The following is an 18,827-nucleotide window of genomic DNA, read 5'->3' as shown; positions in this document are numbered from 1 at the left end:
ATAGCATTCAGCAGGATTTGTTGCCTCAAGCCTTCGCATCCTGAAACAGAGCCAACATGCAAATACATTCCATCTGGGTCTGAGGACCATCCTAATGAAAACAGGACCACCTGAGACTCTGGTCTCCCAGTAGTACAAACATAGCAATCACTCTTATTTAATGTGCGGACAGAATATTTTATCCATTCCATCCAAACATTTGTATCCCTGTACCCAATTTCAGTAGCCACGGTTTGTCTTAGGTCCTTGACTTCTACTACAGTTACCTGAGTTTGATTGTTATACAAATGTGGAGGTAATGTTGAAGTGGAGGTAGAACTGTGTCACCTGGGAGGGGTTGGGAGCTAGATGGAGTGCAAAGACACCTAATAGGTCTGTCCCTGAGACATCTGCCCCCAACCCATATCTACAAAATATAAATGGTTCTCACGTCATACTCCAAAGGCTTTCTCTGACTAATCTAAGTGGATTACATTGTTTATCCTTACCATTAGGAGAGGGTTGTGTCTGAAACAGCTGTAATTTCAACTGTAGTCTGTTAAAAGACTGTTGATTGTTCTGGATGGTGGAAATTGGAGTCTCACCAGTGTCTCAGGGTCTGGTCCAGCTCTTAGGATTGTCATAAAAGGGAGAAGTGTATCCTTTATGCCCAGTGTTTCACCCCATATCCATCCACTCTGGACAGATACCAGCTTCCCTGTGGGTCCTGGGATGGGGCACAAATAAAAGGAATATCCTTGGAGCTGGAGTTGGGACATAAGGCCTCCACAAGGAAGGATCTGGAATGCACTGAATCCAACAATTAAGGGAAAAGAGTAAGGTACTGCCAAATAAAGATCACACCACATGTGGAAAAGAAAGATTTGTTGGAACCAGACTGCAGGGCTGTCACTCTTTTCGGGTTCAGAGTGGAGCAGCTTGGCTGAAAATGGGTAGTGGGCTTTATAGGAGGGGCCAAGCCATGGGGGAGGGAGAGAGTCTCTGGTCTCTGATTATCTGTGATCACCAGATGGAACAGGTCAATATGCCTGGCTGGTTGAGTAACTGGAAGTTCCTGAGTTTTGTAAGCAGAGAAACAAGCAGGGAAGTTTGTCAAGCGATCATAAATCAGGGGGGTCCTGGTTTTGGTGCTAGCCTTGGGACCTCTGCCTGCCCCAAGAATGCCAGGGACCTAGCAAAAAGTACTCTGAGTTACGTTAATAATAAGCATACCATTTCTCAAATGAAAGAGAAAGAATATTTTCACTGTAGTCTTTTTAAAGTCACTTTGGTGTTGCCTGGATGTGAGAGCACAGCCCATTGTTCCTTCTGGTCAGGTGGGGGCTCCTTAACTGTGTGTGATGAGCCCATCCCTGCTCAATGGTCTGGACAGCTTTCTCTGTGGTCAGCAGGACCAGGAAGGGTCCTTCCCAAGCTGGCTGAAGCTTATTTTCTTTCCAGGTCTTGATTAGCACATAATCACCAGGCTGTTGCAAGTGAACAGGAAAGTCAAGTGGAGGAGCTTGTGCTAACAACCCCTTTTTCCCAAGAGAAAGTAAGGTAGAGGACAATCCAACTATATAATTTTTAGGAAATAATCTTTAGTTTCAAAGGTAGGCACATCAGTAACGGAGCTAGCACTTCATAAGGGGAGAGGCCAATGTGCTTCCAAGTGGCCGTCCTTATCCTGCATACTGCTATGGGAAGGCATTTGATACAAGGTAATCTGGTCTCTAAGACTAATTTAGTGGGCTGATTTTTAAGAGTCTGATTTAGAGCAAACAACTCGCAAGTCAGTGCTGACCAATTGTTAGGCTGATTCTATTATAGTCAAGCCCTACCATGATGATGTCTTTTTCCCTCAATTACCCAAAAAAGATCCACCCATAAACAAATGGAACCCAGTTGGGAAAGGAGTTTCCTTGAGGTCTGGCCTTGCTTTCAGTTGGTATTCAGTAATATCTAAACATTTATGTGTGGAGCTCCTCCTTCCTGCTTCCCCTTCCAAGAAAGTGGCTGAATTTAGGAGTCAGGTCATCCTTTTCTAGCAAGATAGCCTCATACTTTAGGTTCCTAGAATCCATTGGCCATCTACTCACCCTCTGGTTTAAGATTGTTCTAACTTGATGGGGAGTGCTAATAATTAGGTTTTCCCCCAAAGGTGATTTTTCTACTTTCTTCAGTTAGAAGGGCTGTAGCTGCTACTGCCTGAATATACTCAGGCCAACCTTGGGTGACAGGATCTAGGAATTTAGATAAGAAGTCTTGACCCCCACGTTTTTGGGTTAGCACCCTGAGGGCAACTCCCTTATTTACATTCACAAAGAGTTGAAAAGGCTATTCAAGAGAGGGCAAGGCTAGCACCAGAGCTGCAATAAGGGCTTGCTTGTATTTTATTCCTTTTTACATGTAAACTAATTCCTAATCGGGTCATTAAATCTCTTCCAAACAGATTGGTACCTGCCTCAGAGACTAGGAGAAATTATACAGTAGTGGTCCTGTCTTGGAAATAAAGATCTGTTACTTGTAATATTTTAACTGGAAAGCTTTCTCCCTTTACCCCGGAAGTTAGCATCCTCTCTGGGGAATAGATTAAGCCCCTGGGCAGAAAACAGGGAGAGGATCTGGAAGCACCAGAGTCAATCAGGAAGGTGATAGCTTTACATTGTGGTCCCATTTCTAAATTTATCAAGGGCTCTGAGTGGGACCCTTCAAGGTAAAAGAGCTCCTGACCCCCTATTCTTCATCAAAGGTCATTAAGGGAACAGTTGCCCTATATTCTCTTTCCCATTCTGGACATTCTCTCTTAAAGTGTCCAGTCTCCCCACATTTAAAGCACTTATTTTCCCTTCTTCTTTGTTTCATCTTCTGACTTTCTGGTCTCTTATACTCCATGAGGAGGCCAGGCCAGTTGAGGTCCAATAGTATATTGGTTTGACTTTTCCCTATTAACCTGCTTGATCATGGATAACATAAACTTTGCTTTTGTTTTTGTTTTTCTTCCTTTCTTCTTACATATACCTTTTGTGCCTCTCCTAATAATTCCTCTATGGATCTATTTTTCCAATTTTCTAGTTTTGCAATTTTAAGCAGAAGCCTAAGGGGCTGGGAGTTGAAGGGGGGGTTGAGGTGGAGGGGTGGAAGCCTGGAGGGCAGGGCTGGGGCCAGCTCTGGCGCCTGATCCAGAGGAACAGCAGGCAAAAGGGAGGGGAAGGGAAGAGAGTAAACCCTAGTTATAAAGTTTTTTTTTTTTTTTTTCTTTTTCTTTTCTTAAAGTGGAAACAGGACTACAGGACTCTGTCTCCAACAGAGGGCATATTCCATCTCCTCTTGAGTAATTGAGCTCTTGTCTTTTACACGCTCAATTAATAGTTGACAGACCCAGTCCTCGTTAGACCCAAATTTTGGCCAAAACACCAAAGGCTTTAAGATCAGTTCTTGGGTCCAGATAAAACAATAGTATTTAACCATTCTTTGTTTCTTTTTCCCTTTAGTACAGGGGCCATCATCCCAATATTTTTACATCTTCCCTAGGGGGTTCCCAATGGGTATTTTTATCCTGAGCCATTGTTTTCCGGCCCCCCTCTTTGCTGCCTTTATTTCCCATTTCTTCTATCTGGTTGATTGTGCTGTCTATCAAGAGCTCAACCCCCCCCTTTGCCTTGGAGGTTTCTTGCACTCTGATTCTTTTTTACTTTGTCCATCTCCACCCACATCCTTCGTGGGAGCTTGAGGCACCTCTTGGTAGCTGGCAGGTCATTATAAACTGCTGACCTGGATTAGATTCAAGAATCTAATTCCACCTTAAACAGTATGAGGTTGCCTCAGAACTGTAGATCAGGACTCTGCTTTCCCTTCGTGTCAGCTGACATGTCTCATTCACACATCACACAGCCTGCAGTATCCTGACAGCCAAGACATTACTTGGTCACTCCTGTGATGTTTCTTGTTTTGGTTTGTGCACAAAACTTACATGGTCACCCCGGTCCCTGTCTTCAGAGTTCTTTTACTGGTGTTGTCAAGAAATTCTGCAGTCTGTGTTCATTCACAGATCTGGAAAGTTGTTGCCCTCAGTCAAACCTCAGGGCTGCCTCAATCAGGCAGCAGGATGCGTCTCCCTGGGGAAGGGCCAGGACTCCCTTCCCAGACGTAATGTAAAATCCTGGGTGAGCACCCAAATAGTTGGAATTAATAACCCTCCAGTGCCGAAAACAGACACACAAGAGACAGAGAATCTTGACAAGGCAATTTCTCTTGATCAAGAGGGTGCAAGCATGTGCTTACTCCAGCTAAGCAAACACACAAGCACAAAATGGCTAACAGGGGCTCTTGCTTATATCCCTGATGCTGTCATACCTGCCTCTCACCTGGTATTTGTCCTGGTCAAAGGTTCACAATCTCCCTTGATTGTCTAAAAGGCTTGGAGGATGGGTTAGGACATATAGTTTGGTGGGCAATGGAGTCATACAGGAATCCGGAAGAAGCAAGGATCCTTTAAACATGCAAGTCACCTAAGACAGTGACTTGAGTAACTTTTAAGTAATCTAAGAGGATAACAAATACTTTGATAGAAAAGATCATTTTTCTTGCATCACTACTAGTGATTGGATGGCTGAATGAAGTTCTGAATTGGACTGTTGAGGATCAGTTTAGAGTCCTGAAAGAGACAGTGGAAAGCTGCTAAGAACAATGAAAAGTACAGAGTGCCTGTGGTTAGTAGACACTTTGTATGTACTTGTGAAACTAAACTGACTTTAGTCTAAGAAAAGTGTCACCTGAATTAGTTCACAGTTAACATTTTGAGAGAGACTTTGGTCTCTTAGGTGAAGAGTGCTAGAGTGAACTGGAGATGAGTACTTCCTTTCTACTCCCTAGAAGACCAGAGCTGGCTGGAGTTGGGTTTTTCCCTTCCCTCAGGTCAATAAGGATCTGTTAAAATACCAGCTCACTTCCCTCAGGTCAATAAGGAACTGATAAAATATCAGCAGATTGGGTTCTGTCCTGAGGACAGACTTTGTTAAGAAGAATATCAAGCTGGGTATTCAAAGTGGTTCCTTTCCCCACCATCTCTCTGTGAAAGCAAAGGAAAGTTTTATCTGATCTTTACTGTGAAAATCTGGTCAACGTCCTGGAAGTAAAACTCTCAAAAGCATGAGGGCTCTGTTATGATTGGACACCCCTAGAGTTTTTAACTTAACCTGCTCCATACCTAGTCTCCAGCAAATCATCAGTTACAATTCAGGTTTCCCTACATATGCATTGGTTCTTAAAGGAGGTTTCTGCCCTGGTAGGTATGATGTGGTTCTTTGTACACCTGTCTGTGACTGCAATTGGGGGACAGCAGATTGACCTATGACCTCTCTTTTTTATGTGTCTAGCAAGAGTTGTTAGTATTTCAGGTCCTTTAGATTTTTACTTGTCAGAACAGAGTGATGAATTTGAATTCCATACAACCTTCAAAGCTGACATCCAAACTGGTTTTAATGGTCTTTATTTTCCTCTTTTCTTTTCTTGGGATAGCTAGTGAATAGATTATTTAATACCCATAGACTTTAGACTTTCAAGTATCAAGGAAATAGTTACTACGATTTGTCTTGTGTCCCGCATGAGCTTGTCCTAGAAACCTAACTGGGGACGATGGGAGATGTAGAAGACAACAGACAGAAGACAAAACATGCATAAAGCTGAGTCAGGTAGGCTCAGATGGAGACAGACCATCCCCTCCACCTCCAGTGAGTTTGTTATATACGGTCGAAACACGAGGTGGAGAGGCATTTCTCAGGGGAGGGGGCATGGGATTGTAATCCTTGGGAGTGGGAGAAGCCTGTGACAGCTTCTCTCTGAATGTAAACATTAAAGGAAAAAACAGCTGTACTGCATCTTGCCCACTTCTGAAGCTGAGGCTGTGCCAATCCAAGCGTGCAATTACTGAGCAAAACTATACTTGCTCCCTTCTGCGGTTTGGAGCTGTGCCAAACTCAAACACGTAGCTTACTCTATATACCTGTTGGCTCCCAACATGTTTGTACTTTGTCTAATGTATAATTCACTAATTTAAAAAAAATATTTTAAATTGGGTGCTGGTGGCTCACACCTGTAATCCTAGCTACTCAGGAGACAGAGAGCAGGAGGACCACAGTTTGAAGCCAGCTCAGGTAAATAGTTCACACACATTTAAATATTTAACTTATTACTATAAAAATTCAGATCTAATATATCAAATAATTTTTTCTTTAAATGCTGGAAACACCTTAGTACTGTGGGATTATTTTGTTTTGTTTTGTTTTGTTTTTTGACAGCACTGGGGTTTGAACTCAGAAACCTCATGCTTGCTTGGCAGGTGCTCTACTGCTTGAAACATTCCACCAACAGTACTGTGGTTTTTGTTAGAAGATAACACACTAATATCATATTCCTCAATACTTTACAACACTACTTCTCAACTTTAGCGCATATCAGAATCATCTCCAGAGCTTACAAAAACAAAACACAACTTCCTGGGCTTTGTCCCCATTGTTCATGTCATGGGTCTGGGGCAGGCCAAAGATTTGTATTTTTAGTGAGATTCTGTATAATACTGATGCTGCCTGCTGCTAAAACATTTTTCTAAGTTCTCTTAGCTCAGATTTATATTTGAATCTTTAGCATCTCTTTTATACTTTTTATTTCACAGGACAGAATATACTCACTCGACCTACTGAGTTGAGTTTTTCTTCTCAGATCAGGCTGAGGGTTAGACACACATTATAACTGTGAATAATTCCAAGTCCAAAACCTTGTAAGACAAGTCTATTCCAGTCCTTTACCCTGCAAGATTGGCTCCTGTCAGTGAGACTTTTATTATACATTGGGAGATCTTCCAGAAGTATGTAATAGCCATTGATCTACTTTTTCTGATGCCAGTCTTTCCAAATGACTAGTGATGTTCATGCTTATAGTCCTGTTCAGATGAAAGCCAATTTTAGAACCATTTATACTAAACTTGGTCTGGTCAGTTTCAGATGAATCTGAAGTCTTCAATGCCATTGATTCCCACAAATCTTTCTGACATTCAAGATCTGTAAATTGCATGCAATCCTGCATAATAGACTATTCAAAGCTTTTTTTTTTTTTTTTTTGCTGTACTGGGGTTTGAACTCAAGGCTTTCACCTTGAGCCACTCAACCAGCCCTATTTTTGTGAAGGGTTTAGCAAATGTACCTAAAGAGGTCTATTTGTTTTGTTACTACTATAGGGTTGGGGATGTAGCTCAGTAGCAGAGCATGTGCTTTGCATTTCTGGGGTCCCAGGTTCAATCCCTGGTATCTCTGGTTTCTTTTCTTTTTTTCTTTTTTTTGCAATACTTGGGTTTGAACTCAGGGCCTACACCTTGAGTTACTCCACCAGCCCATTTTTGTGATGGGATTTCTTGAGATAGGGACTCACAAACTGTTTGCCTCTGGCTGGCTTCAAACTTCTTCCATCCTCCTGATCTCTGCCTCCTGAGTAGATAGGATTGCAGACGTGAGCCACAGATGACCAGCTCCAGTTTCTTATTCTTAATAAATATCTACCTACTGTCACTTTTCAAGGTTGAATCTTAAACAGATACTTTGACAAATTAAACTTTAAACATCTAAATTATATTTCATCTTCCTATATCTTAGTTTGAGAGACAAATGTGCTACTGAAAAAATTTAGCTTGTTTTCACTGTCAAGGCCACTCAGACCTTGTTGTTTTCTTTTCCAGGAAGATATACCTTTTTAAAATTTTATTTATTTATTTTTTTATTCATATGTGCATACAATGTTTGAGTCATTTCTCCCCCTTTCCTCCCGCCCAGACCTTGGTTTTTATAACAATGCTTTTCTAAGCCTCTTTAGATAACCCACCCGAGAAGCAGGAGAATATTCAACAGTCCTTAAAGAACAAGTCTTTCACAGGGTGCCAGTGGCTCTCACCTGTAATTCTAGCTACTCAGGAGGTTAGCTACTCAAGAAGCAGAGATCAGGAGCACTGAAGCCAGCTCAGGCAAGTAGTTTGCAAGACCCTATCTAGGAAAAATCCTTCACAAAAAAGACCTGGTGGAGTGGCTCAAGGTGTAGGTTCTGAATTCAAAACCCCAGTACTACAAAATATAAAAAGAAAGAAACAGAATAGAGAGCTAAAATTCCCAAGGAGAACTCCTGTTAGCATGAATACTTATTAAACTCATTAAATACTTATTAAAACATCATAGCCAATAAAATCAACTTACAAAAATCATTAGCTTTTCTATATACTAATAACGAACAAACTGAGAATGAATATATGTTTTACAATAGCCTCAAAAAAAATCAAATACCTAGGAGTAAACTTAACAAAGGATGCGAATGACCTCCACAAGGAGAACTGCAAACCCCTGAAGAGATTGAGGAAGACTACAGAAGTTGGAGAGATCTCCCATGCTCATGGATTATAGAATCAACATAGTAAAAAGCAATAATGTTTAATGCAATTCCCATCAAAATCCCAACGACATTCATCAAAGAGATTGAAAAATCTACCCTAAAATTCATTTGGAAACACAAGAGACCGTGAATAGCCAAGGCAATACTCAGCAAAAAGAACAGTGCTGGAGGTATCACAATACCTGACTTCAAACTGTATTACAAAGCAATAACAATAAAAACAGCATGGTACTGGCACAAAAACAGACATGAAGACCAGTGGAACAGAATCAAGGACCTGGATATGAATCCACACAACTATATCCACCTTTTATTTTGACAAAGGCGCTAAAAATATACAATGGAGAAAAGACAGCCTCTTCAACAAATGTTGCTGGGAGAAGTGGTTAGCCACTAGATCCATGTTTATCACCCTGTACTAGTATCAACTGAAAATGGATCAAGGACCTTAATATCAAACCCTAAACTCTAAAGCTGGTACAGGAAAGAGTAGGAAACACTTTGGAAGTAATAGGTACAGGCAAGGACTTCCTCAATAGAACCCCAGCAGCTCAGCAACTAAGAGAAAGTACAGACAAATGGGACTTCATTAAACTAAAAAGCTTCTTCACAACAAAAGAAACTATCTCTAAACTGAAGAGACGACCCACAGAGTGGGAGAAAATATTTGCCAGCTACACATCAGACAAAGGACCGATAACCAGAATATACAGGGAACTTGAAAAATTAGACTCTCCCAAAATTAATGAACCAATAAAGAAATGGGCAACTGAACTAAACAGAACTTTCTCAAAAGAAGAAATTCAAATGGTCAAAAATACATGAAAAAATGGTCACCATCTCTAGCCATAAAGGAAATGCAAATCAAAACCACACTAAGAATCCATCTCATCCCTGTTAAAATAGCCATCATTAGAAACACCTCAAACAACGGGTGTTGGTGAAGATGTGGGGAAAAAGGAGCCCTAGTTCAGTGCTGGTGGGAATGCAAACTAGTACAACCACTCTGGAAAAAATTTGGAGGCTTCTTAAAAATCTAAACATAAACCTGCCATATGATCCAACAATCCCACTCCTGGGGATATACCCAAAGGAATGTGACACAGGTTACTTCAGAGGCACCTGCACACCCATGTTTATTGCAGCACTATTCACAATAGCCAAGTTATGGAAACAGCCACGATGCCCCACTTCTGACGAATGGATCAAGAAAATGTGGTATTTATAAACAATGGAATTCTACTCAGCCATGAAGAAGAATGAAATCTTATCATTCACAAGCAAATGGATGGAACTGGAGACCAAATATCGTATGTTCTCCCTCATTGAGATCAAGGGCAAATACAGCAAGGTGATTGGACTTTGGTCACATGATAAGGTAAGAGCACACAAGGGAGGTATGAGTTAGGTAAGAAACCCAAAAAACATGATAGTATTTGATGTCCTCAATGCATAGGAACTAATGCAGAAACTTTAAAGTGACAGAGGCCAATATGAGAAGGGGATCAGGAACTAGAGAAAAGGTTAGTTCAAGAAGAATCACCTTAGAATGTAACACATTTGTACATGGAAGCAATGCTAGAAATCTCCCTGTATAGCTATCCTTATCTCAACTAGCATAAATGCTTAGTCCTTCTTATTATTGTTTACACTCTCTCTTCAACAAAATTAGAGATAAGGGCAGAACAGTTTCTTCCTGGAAGTGAAGGGGTAGGGGGGAGAATGACTCAAACATTGTATGCACATATGAATAAACGGAAAAAAAAATCATGGCAATCTTGGAAGCTAAACAGGCCTGCTTAGTACTTGGATGGGTGGCTACCTGGGAATATCTATGCTGAGTTCAAACTTCAGTACCACCAAAAAGAAAAAAAAAAGGAAAAAAAATCAGCAAACTAATCATCATTAGGTAATGAGAGAAAGAAAATACAATTTTTTTTCTATTGGTTTACAATTAAGCAAAGGCAACAGAGCATCACCTTATTTTTCTGCCAAGATTTTATACTTAAAATGGCTTGGAAAAAGAGTCATTTGTGAGCAACGCCCCCCTTCGGGTTGCAGAAATAAACTGTCAATACTGGGAAATTTTCTGCTAAAACTTGATGCCAATTCCTTTTGATTATTTCATGTGTTCATACTTTCTACACCTCTGATTATATTGACTGAAATCTGCTCTTTTTCTTTAACTTTAAATCTATTTTGCAAAAAGAAAACAACAACAAAAAAAATAGAACAAATCTCCTATGTCACAATATTTTTCTTTGCTAGTCATTTTAAAAATGAGTATGTGTTTATGTCCACTTCCACATGGATTTTTGTTGCTATTAATATAAGATTAAAACTCTCCAACATGGCCTGTGAAAGCCTAACAGGGACTGGTCGCGTCCTCCTGTAGCCTCGTTTCTCATGCTACTCCTCAAGTCTTTTCCACTCCAGCATTGCCTTTGTTTCATTCCCATGCACTTTGCCCAACTCCTCTATCTAGATTATTCTAAGCCCTAGCTCACTTTTCCTATTCATGGTTCTCTTTCTTTGCAGCTGAAACCTCCCTTTCTGAAGTCCCTGATTAAACCAAGTCTTTTTCAGATGTTCTACAAGATATCGGTTGTTCTTTTATCACAGCCACAGTGTTGAATTTATGTTTGTTATTATGTAAGGGATTTCTGCCCCTTCCTTCTCAATTACGCCCTTATCTCCTCTAGGGTAGAAAGATCAGCTTATTTTTCCATACTTTGGTATGAGTAGGCATCAATTAATAATGTTTGGAATAAATAAGAGGATGAGTAGAGCTCAATAATGATCAACTAAAATAGATAAAGGTATCGCTTTCATTGTTTGAGACCAGATTTATGAGGAGGTTTGTGCACCAAGCATCACTTTTAGAATTGGCAGTGGTCCAAAGTCATAACATCCTTGACCAGACTCTGACTGTAATGGCCCAATTTAAATCAATGAGGGCTGGACTGGTACAGTGCTTGACAAGCATGTGTGAGGCTCTGGAGCCTATCAACAATACCACAACACCCTCCACACACACACACACACACACACACACACACACACACACACACACACAATCAGGCAGAGGGAGGGATAGACCTATAAGGATCGATGTCAGAAACTAAGTAATACAGTCCCTGAAACAGCCTCAGCCTGTAACCTTTAAGCTATTTTTGGCAATACCAGGGCCCTCACACATGCAAAGTCTGTTCTCTGCAGCTGAGTCATATAACCAGCCCTACTGGTTTGCTCTTAATTTATGAAAATCAATGATTTTTTTCAGTGGTTCATGGGCACACAGAGCTTAAGAAAGTCAGTGTACATCTAAAAAGAATATGCAAAATGTATGCATTTGTGTGTTTTCATCAGATAGTCTCATACCACACAATTTTAAGAGTTATTATTCCGAGCCATATTGGATATTGTTTTCATAAATAAGATTACTTGGTATTTAAGAACATGGCAAATATTGGGTTTAAATCTTAGCATGATTATCTATTTATTGGATGTGAAATTACTTCTCTCCCATTCTCAATAACTTGTTTGTTTGTAAAATGTACATGATAATGTTTATTGAGTGAATATTTCTACAGATTAAAAGTAAACAAGAAAAGATACAAAATACAATGTAGTAAGTGTTCAATAAGTTATAACCATTTTTCACATGTGTATAATTTAGTAAGACTGCAGTTTGAGAAATCAGCAGAATTTTTTTAAATTGTTTGAATTAAAACGTTTTTTGTTTATTTTTGTGGTACTAGAGTTTGAACTCAGGGCCTCACATTTGCTAGGCAGGTGCTCTACCACTAGCGCCACACACCTTCAGCCCAAAATGTTTTCAATTTTATTTTAGAAATTATCTATCCATGATCGATCTTGGCATCCAAATACAATATGACCATGTGATAAAGATCAATAGAGAACCTGGAAGTATTTGAAATGTAGATGGAACAAGGGGTAGTTGGAGAGATGAAAGCTTCAAACGGTGGATTTGATGTTGTCATTAATGATGACCTTAGGCTAAAAATTGGATTTAAATTACCAAAACACATGACCAAACTTTAAAACAAGAAGGAAGGCTCTGCTGGGATTCGAACCCAGGATCTCCTGTTTACGAGACAGGCGCTTTAGCCAACTAAGCCACAGAGCCATATTACATGGTACACTCCTTTTCTGGTCAAACTGTACTTGATTAGGTGAATTTCTGTGTTGTTAATTGGGATTATTGTGCAAGTACTTTTCAAATAGATCGACCATGTGGGAAAAATAAAATCACTCCCTTCAAGACTAACAAAACATAACCACACTCTAATAATCACTGGAAAATGTACTAAGCTTGTCCTGAGAGCAGATAAGCCACTGAATAGGAGCGTGGGGACGAGCCAAGCGTGCGCTCCTGAGGATGGAGCGTCTCTAAGAGAGTGTGGACTAGTTTCCACATTCCATCCGGTTGTGGTAACTTAAAACCGTCAAGTACTTGAATATTCTGAAAGTGAAATGAAAGGCTTTTCTAGCAAAATAAATCAGTTAGAACTTTTATCAAATTAATGACACTTCTGGATGTTGGAAAATAGCACACTTGTACGCTGAAAACAAATGCCATAAAACGTTCTTACTCCGCTTGAGAACGTAGGAGACACCCAGGAAGCACTCGGGCCAAAGCTCCACTCAGTGGTTTTATATTCAAATCCCAAGAGCCTTTCCCTGCCCAACGGAAACGTCTTCTGTTCCTGCGGCTCTTGAGAAGGTGCCCAGATAGGAACCCAAACCCGCAGGCCTTGGGGAGGCATCACAACTCCTCTATTCTGCCCTCCTCATTTTAGTTCTTCAAGAGGTGTTCCCTAGTACTTCCTTATGGATCCTCACTAGCAGAAGCTAAATACATTCTTTCGTCAGTATTCGTGGAGGGATTTGGTTCCAGGACCCCCGCGGATATCCAAGTCCCTAGCTACTCAAGTCTCTTACATAAAATGGTGGGTATTTACTTATATTCTGCACACATCCTCCCTTGGGCTTTAAAACATCTATTGATTACTGACAATACCTAACACAAGGTAAATGCTCTGTGAATAGTTGGTATATTGTATTGTTTATGGAATCATGACAAGAAAAAAGTCTGTACACGTTCAGTTCAAACCAAAATTTTTAACCACCTATTTCCATTCTGGGGTTAGTTGAATCTGCAGAGTCATGGATACAAAGCATTTACTGTAAGCTCTGACTGAAAAAGTCCAAACTAAGAATTCATTCTTAAACTGTTAAAGATTGTGTCTTAGTTTTCTGCCTTTAATTAGAAGTGAAGCTGAAAGGGAGCCAGTGAAGTCACCCAGTAAACAAGTAGCACTCCTCATCTACCCAACTTCTACTGCCTTCTGAAAAAGATCATAAAGAAGACTCCAAAATTCTCTGTTCAACTAAGTAAAGGCTGCAAGGGACTCTGGGCCTGGTAAGGTTCTTGAATTCCAAAGTCTTTCTTATTTCCTCTGCAATCAAGTGTTGGGGCATTTCCATTTTCTATCCTACTTGGGATGTTTTCACAGTGAATATAATTTTTTTTCTTGGTAACCAGAATGGTAACCTGATGGTAAGATATGTGTGTATGTTTTTTTTTTTTGGGGGGGGTGGGGGTTGAGGATTAATCCCAGGACCTCATCTGTATGCAAATGCTCCACATGCCTGAGGCTACACCCAAGACCCAGGATGGTAAATTTTAATTGTAATCTTTAATATATTCACACTAGCTGCTATAGCATGTACCACCACTCCTGGATCTTGAAAAATTGTTTAAAACATTTTTTAATTTTTCTATCAGGGACCCAGAGTCATGTGGTAAATTAAAGCAAGCTCTCGCTTATGAAGACTTAGTCCCAAGTTATCAATGTCAACTTCTCTTTTCCTTGAAATAAATTTATTTCAGGAAACTTGCTTTCTTTACTTTTAGATCAAGACCACCTCATTCTGCTAATGGTCCCAAATGTAAATTTGGAGAAGCAGAGTTTAGGGCATATCTCCTCCGTTCTTTACCTGAATTATTACTTAATCTAATCTCTTCTCAGTAACCAGCTTTACAAATTTGGTATCTTGGGGAGCAGCAATTCTGATTTCATAGTCCTGTGACAGCTGTGGTAGAATTAAAAAAAAAAAAAGAAGCTTCTTTCCACTTGCCAGAAGTATATGTGGAGAAATTCAGTTACATTCCAATGATTACCTCCATCTATCTTTGACTTTAAAAAACCTCTGGAGACTACTAAGTGTCTATGATCATTTGAGTGGTCACTGGTGTCTCTAGATAAACTCAGCTTGAGAAAGAATAAACCTGCAGATATACTTCCCAGAGACTTCCGCACCTTTGTAGATATTTGGAAATAATTTAAGTGGAAACTTTCTAGCCCAGTGGTTTTCAATCTTTTAGTATATATTCAAATCACCTGGGGAGCCAACAACCCAGTTATATTGAAACAAAGTAAACTAGAGTCTGTCAAAGAGGAATTCAGGTGACTTCAACGTATGACCAAGTTGGAGATCAACTGATTTATTGACATTTAGTTGTTCAAGAGATCTGAATTGATTTCTGTCTTTCTCCATCCTTCCATCACACAGCACACACTTCACCTATTAGATGAAATAAATTAGGATATTTTTCTGAACTGTAATTAAATTTCAAAAAAGAGTCTTTTCATATGGCTTGAAACAGAAATCTCAAAAAAATAATATTTGATTGAATTGGTCATGATCTGGTGATGGCCTTGAAGTAACCTTGAAGTACCCTGAAGAAGACAGGGTAGAGAGTGATAAATGGGTAAGAACTTGAAGCTGGTTTCTAGATAGAGCTCTTGATATCTCTCAAGAGCTAATATAGACTGGTGGTATGGCACATGGAAAATGCTAGGCACACACAAAAAAATGCTAGGCACTAGCAAGAGAAAGCTCTGCAGACTATTATCTCATGAACCACTCAGCTGATAGATGCTGTTTTTTTAGTTCAAAGTATTCTAGAATGTTTAAAGCTATATCAGAGTTACATTATCATAAGCCTGTAACAAATATTGACAAGAGCAACCCTTCAATAATTGACAGCACAGGATGATTTAATCTGAAGCTAAAAGAGATCCAGACTAACACCTTTATCTTAATTTTGACTTTCCTTAGACAGTCAGGTGGCACAAGCACTGGGTCTCTCCTTGGCTGACAGACCAAAGCACCGTCATCTGACATAAGGGATAGTAGGTAGCCATTGCTATTGTTAAGAATTTGGTAGTTTTCCCTTGTCATATCTACAAGCCCTGAACTAGAACCAGACAGGGACTGCCAAAGACTGGAGGCTCAGCTGGGTGAATAAAAAAAAAAAAAAAAACAAAAAAACAGAGGAGGACTGTTTTCTAAATACCCTTTAGATGCTAATGTGACAGTGTGTCATGAGTTAGAAGTTGAGACTAAAGTTTCAAGATAAAAGAGATGCCACATGCCACCAATTAAGCCAACCAGCTTCCTTTATTCACAGGGACCTGGTGTGCACAGCAGCCTCCTTGGTAGTTTATGCAGCCTGTTGCTTGTGTGGGTTGCCCTAAGGGACCTTGGAGACAGGTTTCCAATAGGTACTTGTCTCTGATCTCACACTATCCCCAATGTAGGCTCCAGACAGGTATGCGGGGTGCCTTTGGAAGGAAAGCCCCAAGGCACAGTGGCCTGCATTCACATTGGCCAGGTAATCATGTCCATCCGCACCAAGCTGCAGAATAAGGAACATGTGATTGAGGCCCTACTGCAGGGCCATGTTCAAGTTCCCTGGCCACCAAAAGACCCACATCTCAAAGAAATGTAATGCAGATGAATTCGAAGACATGGTAGCTGAGAAGCAGCTTATCCCTGATGGCTGTAGGGTCAAATATGTCCCTAATCAAGGTCCCCTGGACAAGTGTTGGGCCCTGCACTCATGAGGGCTTCCCACTGTGCTCCATAATCGCCTTAATCATGCCTTAATCATGCACAACAACAAATCATCCTGTCCGCCTAAAGAGACAGAGATACCACATTCCAAAAGTGGGCTAAGACTTGAAACTGGTTTCTAGATAAAACTCTTGGTATCACACAAGTGCCAGGCTAGACTGTGGAGACTGAATAGGCAAAGAAGGTAGACAGAGAACGCTCCAACTCACTCGAATGCTATAGAAGTGCAGCTTTGAGAGAGTGAAGTGGATTTTTGTTTATTTTACTTATTTATTTGAAAGGGAGGGAGGAGAAAGAGAAAACTGAAGTGAGCCTTTTAGAATTGGTGAGAGGCAAATTTAGAAATTACAAAAGATGAGTAGAGAAGAGATTAAATCCACACAGCAGTGTGAACGCTGAGAACTCACTGGCAAACGCAGTCACTAAGGCCGGGCGGGAGCTGGGGGGGGGATGTCTGCGTTGAAATGCTTCTGTTTCATCCCTTTTGTGTTTGATTTCCGAGAGAACTGCTGCATTTGGAAAAGCTCTATTTACCCAATACTCTCATAGCCCCACGTCTGGGAAGAGTGCATTTTCTTTTCAGCGAGTTTTCGGCGAAATCCCTTTCTCATTGAGCTCAAAATGTGAAACCTAAGCCGAAACTCAGCCTACTCCAAACCCCAGCACCAAAACTTAGTGAAAAGGCTAATTCACTCACAAAATCTTCTAATTTAGCTCTGATAGGGATAATGTCTATCAGTCTTTTTCACGGAACATGATCCAAAGTCACTCTTGTTTTCGCTTTAAGGATGGAGAGGAATAAGATTTTTAAATACAAAGGGTTACAAACATAACGGGGGCAATACACAAGCACAGAGACAAGTCAATAAATTTTCGGGTTGTATAGAAATAGATTGTGACCGTAACATAGAAGAAAGGTAAGGATGCAAAAGGCTGGAGATGCTGGGGATCGAACCCGGGACCTCATGCATGCTAAGCATGCGCTCTACCACTGAGCTACATCCCCGCTTCGAGAAATACTCGTCTTCCAGTCCATCTTTATGAAATGAGACAGAAATTTATTCCTTTTAGTGGTTTTAATAAAATTTATATTTATTCTTTATTATACAAGCGTTACCATTTTCATCTTTTTTTTTAAAAAATAGGAATGTGATCAACTCGCGTTTTGCAGACATTCAGTAACTGATGAGAACAGCCTGGGGTCGGAAATCTCACTAAGAAGTATGCTCCCTGACCCGTCCTTTCTTCTTCCTCAGTACTTTCTCCTGTTTACAAAGACCGTGTGGACAAAGATCTTTCCAGAAAAGAGGAAAGGCTTTGCCAACGGCTGTTTTTAATTACCGAAACTACCAATCTGCCCAGAATTCCTTTCTACGCCTTTTTCCGGGCTCCGGAATCCCCTCTGCACCTTTTCTTAGAAAACCAGGAGTCAAAGGAGGAGGAATTTCTGTTACACAAAAACTTCACTCTTAGCAAGTGGGAGGGCGAACGTATAAAGATGTTATTTTGCCTCCCACAACCTCTGGATCTGCATTTTTTCAAGAGCAAACGAATCAGATCCAGAAAAGACAAATCTTTAGACTTTGCTCAGATTTTAATGGAAAGAAGAGCCAGGGTGGAGTTAGAAACACTTACTTTTAAGCTGGAAGTCGACTGTGCTTCTGTGGTGCTTTATTTTCTGCAGAGGAACTGGAAATACAGGCATTCAGACCTCTTGCTCACTCAATAAGATTTTATTCTTGCCTAGAGAGTTCCAGGAAGTCCTCGCATCCGTTGCCTGTGAGGGAATCTGGAAGGAGGGATAGGAAAGCCAAGTGGAAATGAGGGAAGCCTTACGGTACGACATATGCAAAGGCTGCGCGAAGTTCCCCATGCCTGGACTTGGGAGGAGGTGCCAGGTGAACATAAAGCTAGAAAAGGTGGCTTGACAAGATCACAGCATTTCTCACCCTTTCTCCTTGCTAAGAAAACCCAAATTTAGTAGTAGGCAGTTCGCATAAATAATGAGTGATCGAAATTAATTATGGTTTTCCACTTTCCTTTTGCCAGTGATTGTTTTAACGGAAGGTCTGTGGCCTTCTAGTGGTTAAGACACAATGAGCAGTCTTCCCAAAGGAACTCAGTTTTGTTTTTTGTTTTTTTTTTTTCAGGATAAAAAGAAAAAACATGAGAAGAGACATGCACTTTATTGTAGCATTGCTATTTGGTTTTCAAGGAATGTGGTCTGTAACAACAATCTGAAATCTTGAGAGAACGCCATCTCTCTCCCTCCCTGGAGCGCTCTCTCTCTCTCTCTCTCTTTCTCCCACTCAAGAAATACGTGGGGGCGGGGGGATGGAAGTTCTGTTATATGCCAAGCACTAAAACACTAAACACTACTCTTATGGAATATATTGAGCATATGGACCAGATCCATGCCACAGAAACTAAGCAGTTTTCTCTGTGTCACAAAATCATTGATAGCCAGAGAC

The 18,827-nt window shown here is 40.5% G+C and overlaps 2 non-coding genes and 1 pseudogene across 2 annotated transcripts; 1 reads left to right on the top strand and 2 right to left on the bottom strand.

Moving 5' to 3' along the window:
* Positions 1–12,485: 12,485 nt before the first annotated feature.
* On the bottom strand, positions 12,486–12,559 carry Trnat-cgu (transfer RNA threonine (anticodon CGU)). Its single transcript has one exon. It is a non-coding gene; the product is annotated as a tRNA-Thr (tRNA).
* A 3,312-nt stretch (positions 12,560–15,871) lies between these two features.
* Positions 15,872–15,995, top strand: LOC141410567 (small nucleolar RNA SNORA70; annotated as a pseudogene).
* A 1,295-nt stretch (positions 15,996–17,290) lies between these two features.
* Positions 17,291–17,362, bottom strand: Trnaa-agc (transfer RNA alanine (anticodon AGC)). Its single transcript has one exon. It is a non-coding gene; the product is annotated as a tRNA-Ala (tRNA).
* Positions 17,363–18,827: the final 1,465 nt, after the last annotated feature.

The sequence above is a fragment of the Castor canadensis genome, chromosome 8 (assembly GCF_047511655.1).
Source record: "Castor canadensis chromosome 8, mCasCan1.hap1v2, whole genome shotgun sequence".
Lineage (NCBI taxonomy): Eukaryota > Metazoa > Chordata > Mammalia > Rodentia > Castoridae > Castor > Castor canadensis.
The sequence above is the reverse complement of the archived record's forward strand: the minus strand, read 5'-3'. Positions and strand labels throughout refer to the sequence as shown.